General features: G+C 35.2%; 1 protein-coding gene across 1 annotated transcript in view; it reads right to left on the minus strand.

The window, feature by feature from the left end:
- The window catches only part of JCAD (junctional cadherin 5 associated), a 91,034-nt gene extending 81,833 nt beyond the window's left edge, over nucleotides 1–9,201 (minus strand). The window contains exon 1 of the mRNA XM_031939787.1: nucleotides 9,148–9,201. The gene's annotated coding sequence lies outside the window, so the exon portion shown is untranslated. The remainder of the gene's footprint in view (nucleotides 1–9,147) is intronic.
- Between the last annotated feature and the right edge of the window lie 1,030 nt (nucleotides 9,202–10,231).

Consider the following 10,231-nt stretch of genomic DNA (forward strand, 5'->3'; position numbering starts at 1 on the left):
ATCTTTTTGTGACCCCATTTGGGTTTTCTTGACAAAGATGCTGAAGTGATTTGCTATTTCCTTCTCCAGCTCACTCACAGATGAAGGACCCAGGCAAACAGCTAAGTGACTTGCCTAGGATCTTTTGTCTTTTATTTTGTATTACTACAAAATTATCTGAGTTTATTTTGAGGATATAGGATCAAGCTAGGCAGTTCTCAGAAACTCCTTTATGCTCTTAAAAATCACTGCGGACCCCACAGTACTTTTATTTGTATAGCCTATACATATCTATCTATCTACATCTATATCATATTAGAATAAATTTATTAGACATATTAGAATAAATTTATCATTATTAGAAATCATAATATCTTGGTATTTTTCATGAAAATTAGTTTGACCTCACAAATACTGTAAAAAGGATTTGGGGGACTTAAAATTGTCTCTGGTCCTCACTTTCAGAACTTTGATAATAAACATTGAAACAAAAAATAAAAAACCTTATTGGATTATGAGGCTCTAATTTCACTAGCATATCACTCATAAATAAGGAATCTGACCTGTCCAACTTTGTGTTTATTTTATTTTGTTGACTTCTCTGATATCCTGACTCTAAATTTCAGGCTGACTCCTCCTATTTTCAGTTGTTACCTTATATAGCACCTTGATATCGTCTAGCTATGCATAAAAACATTTCGTGTTTTTCTGTCACTTGAAGGTCTATAAGATATTTTTCTCAAAATAACTCAGGATTAATAATACAGATATCATTATCCTATGTTGCAGATATCAGAAATATTTTTTATTTATATATGGCATTGTGCTAATTGCATCAAGTCCTCTCAAAATGTATGAATCTCCTGGAAAAAAACAAAGCCATAACACTCAAAGGAATTGGCCTTACCATCTACATAGGAAAAATCAAGTGGATGAATAATGCTTGTTGCAAAGATTATGACATAGTTCTATGGACAAATTGTAGAGCTTGTCGACCCAGTATGAATATAATGGGACAGATAGTACAAATAGATAATGAATCAAACCCAAAATTAAACAGGATGGAAGGATTGCTTTCAGGAAATTGTAAAACTCCTTTAATGATCCTAAATTTTTTTTTGGAAACAAGACTCATCTTTTTAACATGAATTTTCTACTAGCATTACCTGGCTATGATTAGACAAAACAGTTTCTGAGGAATTAAAAATGAATGTGATATAAAAGACAATGGAGAAATGCTCGATGAGTGTGAGAAACTGATAGCATATCACAAATAAGGAACTTTGAAGAACACTTAGATACTCCATTGGTAACTTCACAATATAAGGAGAAAATGAAGATGGTCCCAAAGCACACTGGGTGGAATCCCACATAAAACTTATAGGAGGACATGATGGGTTGTGATCTGCATCATAACCGGAGAGAACATAGAAATCAATGAAATCACAAATCCCTTGAGTTATTTAGACTTGCTAATGAATTTGAAACTCAAAAAGAATAAATGTCAGAGTAAGGATTAGAACCCAGAAATCTCGACTTCAAAATGTTCTTTCTACTACACTATGCCATCTAGTTCTAACTCCTGATTCTGGACATTCTCTTCCATGACACAGCATGTTCCTCATCTTGAAAGTTCATCCTACTTTTGAACTTCTCACACTGGAAGCACATTCTGCTCCAGCAGCTCCTTTCTCTGATTGGCTGATTCTTCCCAGAATCTCCATTTTAAGAGAAATGTCTAGACCAGCCATGTATTCAATCCTCTCCTGACTCTGGGTTCCATTCTGACTCTAGATTTTTCTCTTTTATGCCGCCATACAGATCTTCTCCTCTCTGACTCCTTAATCCTTCCCCCTACCCTCACACCCACTTTCAACTTCTTTTAATACTGTCTCCTCCCATTAGAATAGGGGTTATTTTTCTTTCATCTTGTATTTTTACTTCTAGAATTTAACACAATCCTGGCACATAGTAAGCACATAATAAATGTGAATTGATTGCTGAATGTGCAAGAATTAGCTAACCAAGAATTCCCCCACACACACTTTGAAGATCTTCCTATTAATATATATTTTAATTTAATTATCCTAAAAATGGGCTTTTCAAGTATTAAAAGATGTTTATTATAATAATAACAATAATACCTAGCTTTGAGAAAAGACAGAAAGAAGCCATACTTTACTTTTCTAGGCTCCATAAGCATCTATATCCTAATAATCTGTACTGAAGGTAGCAGCCATCAAATAAGTTAGAATACAATAATTTAGCCAACCATTCCATTGGAATAGACATATCAAAGGTACAACCTATAAATATGTGCATTAGAAGTAGATATCTAAAGACTGACAGACAGCAGACAGGCTTATAAGTGGGTAACTGAGAAGATTGCTTCAAGATCAACCTTCACTTTCATTCTGTGACTATATCTCTTTCTGACAATGACTAGTTGAAGACTGGTGCAAATGCCAGAAATGGGATGAGTAATATGGAAACTATTGAAGACACAACATGGCTGCATTTATATATATATATATATATATATATATATATATATATATATATATATACACACACACACACACACACACATATATATATATATATATATATTGGATATTATAAACTTCCAATTTTTACAAAGCAACCTATTTTAATACCAAGAAATTTTCCTTTCTGTATCATATAGACACTGATTTGGTGATCTCAAGTCACTCATATTTCAGTGAAGGTTCAACATAGAGAAAGCATAATTTTTAAATGCTCCCCTGGGTGCCTAAGTAACTTATTCTGGCTCAGAATGGTACCATCATTTTGCTAACTATAGAGAGCTCATTCCCAATAAAGCAAGCTGTCCTGCCAGTTAAAGAACCTGACTACACATTTTCAGTAACTACTTTCACATTCTCTTCCCAACAGTCTCTCCATGGCTAAATATAGCATCTCAGAGTAACTCCTGGGGCTTTTACCCACACTATGGTAAGGATACATGCATATGTTTTATTTATTGAAGTAGAAAATGGCATAGAAATACCAAATGATTAACATAAAATCTGGGCATATTCTCTAGTAGCTTCTAAAGAAGGATGGTGACTGTAATCCTAACTGTCTTTGACATTGGCTGAAGAGGAACAGACTATTATTGAAACAAGGAGTCTATCAGTTCCTTCAATTCTGTTCAAAGATTCTTTTTAACCTTGTAGCTAGAAAGCAAGATTACTGTTTAGAAACAAATGAGGGTATTATAAAGGAAACTGGTATTCACAAATTTGAAAAGTTTGAAAATCCCCTGGAAGATACAGAAATACTGTTCAGGTCTTTGAGATATCCCCTAAGGCAGAAAAGTCAGAGCAATGTCTATCATTACCTGCTTCATTCTGCTACGGAGCCCAGATATCACAGAGCTCCAAGCATATCCCCAAACAGGCTCGAAAACTGAATCTATGCCCTGGAGGGTAAATGTGTAACAAGAAGTCATAGACTTTTATCCTTGACACTTGAGAAGAGTTAGATTTTCAAACTTTCTTGGAAAGATAATCTCAGCACAATTATTAACACCATTAGCAAAAGACTGTTAATCACTTTCTCCTGTGGAAGTATTGACATAAATACTATGAATGAAATAAGCAACAGAAATGAAATAATCCTCTTTCCCTTAGTTGATTGAGTGCTGGACTTAGAATCATGAAGACTTGGTTCATAATCCTACTTGTGACACTTCTAAACAAATCCCTTAACCTCACCTCTCTGGACAATAGTTTCATTATCTGTAAAATGGGAATGTATGGTATCTGTCTCAAGGTGACTTCATAGAGTTTCATGAGATTCAAAGAAGGTAAAATAGGATGTCCCAAAGGTTTTAATGCAATTTTAGGTTATTAAATCTTAAATGTCCTTTGCAAAATTCAAAACACTATGATGACATATTCATATCAATGATGATGCTGAGAACAATAGCTCAGATTTATATAGTGCTTTAAGTTTTACAAAGAGCATTGCAAATATGATCTCATTTTGTCTTCACGATAACTCTGGGTGGTATTATTATTATTATCTCCATTTCACAGATGAGAAAACTGGGCGAGACTGAAGTAAAGTGACTTTCCAAAACTCATACAACTCTTCGAAATAGGATTTGAATTCAAGTTATCCTGCTTCACGGTCCAGCACTCTAAACATTGTGCCATCTAGGTTCCATATAAATAACTATTACTATTACTGCTTCTTTATTCCTTTGAGTTTCAGTGAGAGAGAACCAAGAAGGCTCTCTCTACTATATCTTTATTATTTCTATTTTAAATATAACTTATTTATTATGAGGGTTATCATCTGACTGGAACTTGATTTTCTACCCTGATAAAGGGCTGCCCTCCTCACACTTACATAGTGATAAAATCTCATCTTGTACATCAGTAAGCTACTAGATGTGTGACCTTGGGCAAGTCACTTAAGCCTGTTTGCCTCGGTTTCCTCATCTGTAAAAGGAGTTAGAGAAGGAAATGGACAACCACTCCAGTAACATTAGCAAGAAAACCTCCAAAAGGGCTCATGAAGAATCAGACATGACTGAAAATGACAACAAGCACCAAAGAGCCAAAGTGAAGGTACTGGGCACATATACCACTGGGATGTCTCCCAAGAATACAATGATAATGTCCTCAAAGCGTGTCCAGAGGCAGCTAGGCAGTACACTAGAGAAAACTCTGGCCCTGAACTCAGGAAGATCTGAATTGAAATCTAACCTCTGATACCCATTACTTGTGTGACCCTGGGCAGATCACTTAAATTCTGTTTGCCTCAATTTCCTCAACTGTAAAATGAGGATAATAACAGCTCCTATCTCCCAAGGTTGTTGTGAGGATACAAGGAGATGATGTCTGTAAAGCACTCAGCACAGTTCCTGATACATAGTAGATACTTTATACTGTCTAATTCCCCTTCTCCCTCACCTTTCAAGAGAAAAGTATCAGAATCTGCATCTATGCAAGTCTCCAGCTGCTGGAGGACTTGGTTGGGATAGAGGATCCAGAAAAAACACTGAAAATAGAAGAGGAGAATCAAGGAGCATGTATTGTTTATGGCATGTTCTCTCTCCTTTATTATTCAATCAATTACATCTTTATAAGATTGGTTTTCTTTTAAGATAGTAATCATGGTTCCAAGAGTTCTCATTCCAATGGAATATAACCTGAGTGCTCCAAAATGGAACCTATGTATCCTGATGATTGTAGCTAAAATCAAGATTTTGGAGATGTGATAAACCTTAGGAATCAACTTTAATTCCATAATCTTTCAGATCACAAAGCTGAATTCCAAAGAGATTTAGGGTGGTACAGTCAGTTAAGCATTTATTATGAGTTCACTTTGTTCCAGGGATTGTGATATAATTAAAGGCAAAATATGGTCCTGCCCTCAAGGAGCTCACAATCCAATGACACAGAGACCATGAAAATAACATCTCAAAGAAGAGATGGAAGTTAACATCAGAAGCAAGGCCCTAGCATTGGTATAGTGGGATTCAGATCCCATTTCTGGTGCTGATTTCCTAACCTTGGGACAGCAGTTTACTCTCCCTTTTTTCTTCTGTGGAAGGAAGAGGTTAAAAGAGAAGGGATTTTAGGGTCTTTTCCAACTCTAGATCTATGATGTGAATCCTTATGAACATTAACTATAACCACATTGTGGCTGTCACATGATTGAGATTCACGTAACTAATACCATTGTGCTTTTTAAAAAATCTGTTTCTGGTAGGCTTCTTTGGGTTCTGTTCTTCTCATTAAAACTGCCAGCCTGGTGTACTTTAATGCAATTGACCCAAATTCATGGAGGATAGTTTTGGTTTTTTTTTGGTTTTTTTTAAGTGCCCCATTGATTTAGCATTCATGTCAGTAACAAGAACACTGGAAAATAGTTATAAGCAGGGACCAGATGAACAATTCAAGTGACCGAGACACTTAAGCTTGGACCAATCTTATTACATTACAATCAGATGCTGGATGTTTAATGGATCCCAGGCAACTACATTCATTCTGGGTAAAAATTTGGGGTTTTGGTTTTTGTATAATATCCAGTCAGTGCTACATTATGAACTCCAAACAGCAATAGTATGCTGCACTCTCCGAATCGTGAAGTCAGTTTATGGGACAGAAAGATTCAGAAAGGGTTTAGAAACAACAACAAAGCTCATTAGAAATAAAAAGAGTATCTTTCACTATTACCAGCCAAAAAAAGGGATAAAAAGCTCTCCATGCGAATTAAGGTAGACAGCAAAGAAATGCAAGTCTTATATATCTGTCTGTGCTTATTATCTGTTTTCTCCAACCTGACACTATATTACTATCACATTGCTTACTTCAAAGGGGTTATAATTTGTCAGGCATCCTTGAGCTTTGAATAATAAGTGGAGTCAGTACGTTTCCTAGTTTACGTAGTTTCATTTTTATGTTATAAATATTGTTCAAATAAGACGTTTGAAAGACAATTTAGAACATAATCAGAAAACTAGGAATGTGATTTTATTCTGGGGGGTGTAGGAAGCTTTAGATAATAAACATAGCTTAAATAGGTGCTTCAGTGGCTAGAATCTGGGACTGAATAACTGGGGTTGCACCTGATACCTTACCTTACTGTGTGACTGTGAACAAGTCAGTTAATGTCTTTGAGCCTCAATGTCTTCATCTATAAAATGATAATTATAATAATACATGTAGTAGCGATTTCACATGGCTCAAATGAAGTTTCAGTGGCTCCCCATTGTCTTTAGGACAAAATAAAAATTCCTCTCTTTGATATTTAAATCCCTTTATAATCTTGAGTTCAGTCTATGTTTTTTAGGCTAATTATATTATTCCTTATTGCATATTCTACATGTTCTCATTACATAATGGCATGAGTGACAATGACAAACCTATTATTCCCTATTCATGACATTCCAACTCCTGTCTTATACTCCCTCTCTCCACATTTAGAATTCTCTCTCTCCTCACCCTTACTTTTTGCAACCCCTTGCTTCTACCAGGTTCAAGGATGGACTCCCTGATGGGCTTCCTTGGGTCCCTTACTGGCTAGGCAAATTTCTGTGTACTAACTTTGTATATAGTCTGTATGTACTTGCTCATGAACATCATATAAAAACACTGGCAGAATGTAAGTTCCTTGGAGGGAAGGGCTGTCTTATTTTTGTATTTGTATCCCTAGTGCATACCACAAAATATGATATGCATCAGGAGCTTAATCAATGCTTGTTGATTGATTAAAATGAAATAAATAAAAGTGCTTTAAAACTTAAAAGCTTCATGTTATTATGTATTATGTATGTATTATTATTACTTAGTCACAGTCTTATTGACTTTTTACCCTTCCAAAAGTAAAACATAGTCCCCATTTCAATGAAAAGGAATAGATTTAGCAAACAGTTGTCAGTTTCCTCTATTTGTGATTTGAAGGATTAAATGTAGAATGGATGAGAATGTATAAGAACAAAATACTGAAGTCATAATCATGCTAGCACTGTAATAACAGCAACAATAATATAACCGGCCAGCATTTATATTGATATGAATTATATTATTGTATACAATGCATTATTTACAAGTATATTTGTGTTTATATAAATTATATGCATATTCTATTATTTATATATGTGTATATTTACATAAATTATATTGTTTATATATTTACATAAATTATATTTACATTTTAAAAATATATGGCTTTAATATTTGCAAAACACTTTAGTGATATCTTTTTTTAGCTTCACAACAACCCTGAGAGATAGATACTATTATTAATTTCATTCGACAGAAGACAAAGGTTAAAGAACTTGCCCAGAGCTAGTTAGTATCACAGGATAGATTTGAACTCAGGTGTTCCTGACTCCAAGTACAATATTCTATCTGCCGAACCATCTAACTGCCTCCTATCCAGCACATAGTAGATAACAAATATAATTTTCCTGCTTTAATTTTACTGCTTGAAGGTGTACAAAACACTCTCCATACATTATTTCATTGGAGAGGGCCAGTGTAGTGGAAAGAATGCTGATTTGGAGTGAGAAGAGTTGTGTTCAAATCCCAACTCTGCTTCTTACTCTCTGTGTGATCTTAGACAAATCACTTAAAAATCAATGTCTTCATCCTTAAGAGTGTTTGGACTAAATGAAATTTAAGGTACCTTTCAATTCAAAGTCTATTATCCTATGATACTTAACAACTTTAGGAAGTGAGTCATTTTACAGATGAGGAAACTAAGGCTCAGAGAAATTAAGGGACTTTGCCAGGATTGCAAAACTAATAAGAGTCAGAAACCTCGATTTTTACCTTAACAATTGTAACTACAAATCCAAAGTTCTTTCCGCTACCCAATACTATGTATCTTTCGTACTAATCTCAATACTGATGAAAAATTAATTCATTAGAGAAAAACCATCATGCTTTCTGTCTTAGGAATTCTGAACCTTCATAACAAGAAATCTTTAATTTTTGGAACAAAAGTTTGGACAGTCAGTTTATAAATATTCATCAAGTTCCTGTGCCTGCCATTTGCTAAGTGATAGATATATAAAGACAAAAGATGGTCCTTTTCCCCACTAAGTCTCATTGGAACAGTAATTGAAGGCTAATGTGCTCACAGCATCATAGATCTGGATTTGGTAGGAGTCTCTGAAATCCTTTCATTCAACTGCCCATTTTATGGATGAGAAAGCTGAGGCTGGATCACATAAGTAATCTACTTCTGAAGGAAAATTTGAATCCAGGTCTCTTAATGTAGACTAGAGCTCTTTCCCCTACCCACTCATCTTGTGTTCTTTCTCCATAAGTTCTCTCATGGAAAGAGAAGTTGCCAGGTCCCATGGAAATGCTCAATTCATTGGCATGGCAAAGGCTAAAACATTTGTCTGCCAGAGCAATATATCAAACATTTCCATGGTGATCTTACTCGTCACTGTCCCAAAGTAATCGGAGTGGCTTTCCTTCCAAGGTAGCTTCTGAATCTTTTCAATACAAACAGAGCAAATTCATGGGTAATAACATGATATTATTAACTAAATTACTAAGACATTATTATTATTATTATTAAGAAAATTATTAAGACCAGTGAAAACAAATACCCACAATAAAACTGGAATGGTCATTTAAGTGGTCTTCAGGAAAAGGCATAAATGAAACTTACTTTTCCAATCCAGTCACTGAAGACAGAGGCGAGCTTTCCTGTGAATGTTGTTGAAGAAATAATCCATTCCAGTCAACCCCTCTTGGCAGCAGAGCAACAAAGACGTAATGCTGTTTTTTCACAAATCTCACAGAATTTCCCTACAGGGATTTCACCTTGCAACAGTATCAAATGTATGATACACAAAGCCTAATTGGAATTAGAGAAAGTCAAACATCTGAATCCAGGCATGTACTTGGCCCCCTCTAAAGGCTGGGATAAAGAGTTCCATCTTTTAATAAAGAGGAACGTTGCAAAATGGCCATTGACGGCAGGCTAGGCAAGTCCTTCCCCCCCACCCCGTCCCCCAACAATAAAAGCTCAGGGGAGACATATCAAATAAATACTGAATAGGTTGGATGGATGGACAAAAGGAGCCCCTCCTGAGCTTACTGTCTTTGAGGCAAGTGATTATAGTTCTAGCTTAAAAAGTCAGAGTGGTTAAAAAAAATACATCTGTGCTAATTGGAGACAGTTGGGTGTTGAAAAAATTATTCAGAGGAGCCACTTCCATAATGATTGTCTGACAGAAGAAAGTCTTCTGGGGGCTTATTTCAAACTGACCATGCTATTCCATAGGATGGTCCACAGGACAATAGCAAATTCCACTTTAGAACCAGAGTCAGGGTATAGCTCACTTTTCTCTTGGCTTTGCTTGTTAGTAGGTAATAAAGAATGTCATTAAGAACTGAGAAAATGATTCACAAGAGAAAGGATGTAATAAAAAAAACATGCACATAGGTAACAAGTAGCTCATTTAGTCCTCATGCTCTCTCTGTAGTTTTTAAAGAGTGTGTGTGTGTATGTGTGTATGTTTATAGAATTATCTTTATACTTTCCTTTTAGGAGTTGTGAGGAGGAAGAATGGAAAAGATCACAGCTTTATCAATATGGATATAATCATTAATTTCCAATTATTAGTAAAGCTATATCTAACCTTTAGCCTATTCATCTTTGGATGATTCTTCTAGGTTTCCCCCTTACAATGAAAACATGATCTTCAAATATAGTAACTCTAGGGGCTGGTAGGTAATTGGGAGCAGAA

This window comes from Sarcophilus harrisii, chromosome 5, assembly GCF_902635505.1.
Source record: "Sarcophilus harrisii chromosome 5, mSarHar1.11, whole genome shotgun sequence".
Classification (NCBI taxonomy): domain Eukaryota; kingdom Metazoa; phylum Chordata; class Mammalia; order Dasyuromorphia; family Dasyuridae; genus Sarcophilus; species Sarcophilus harrisii.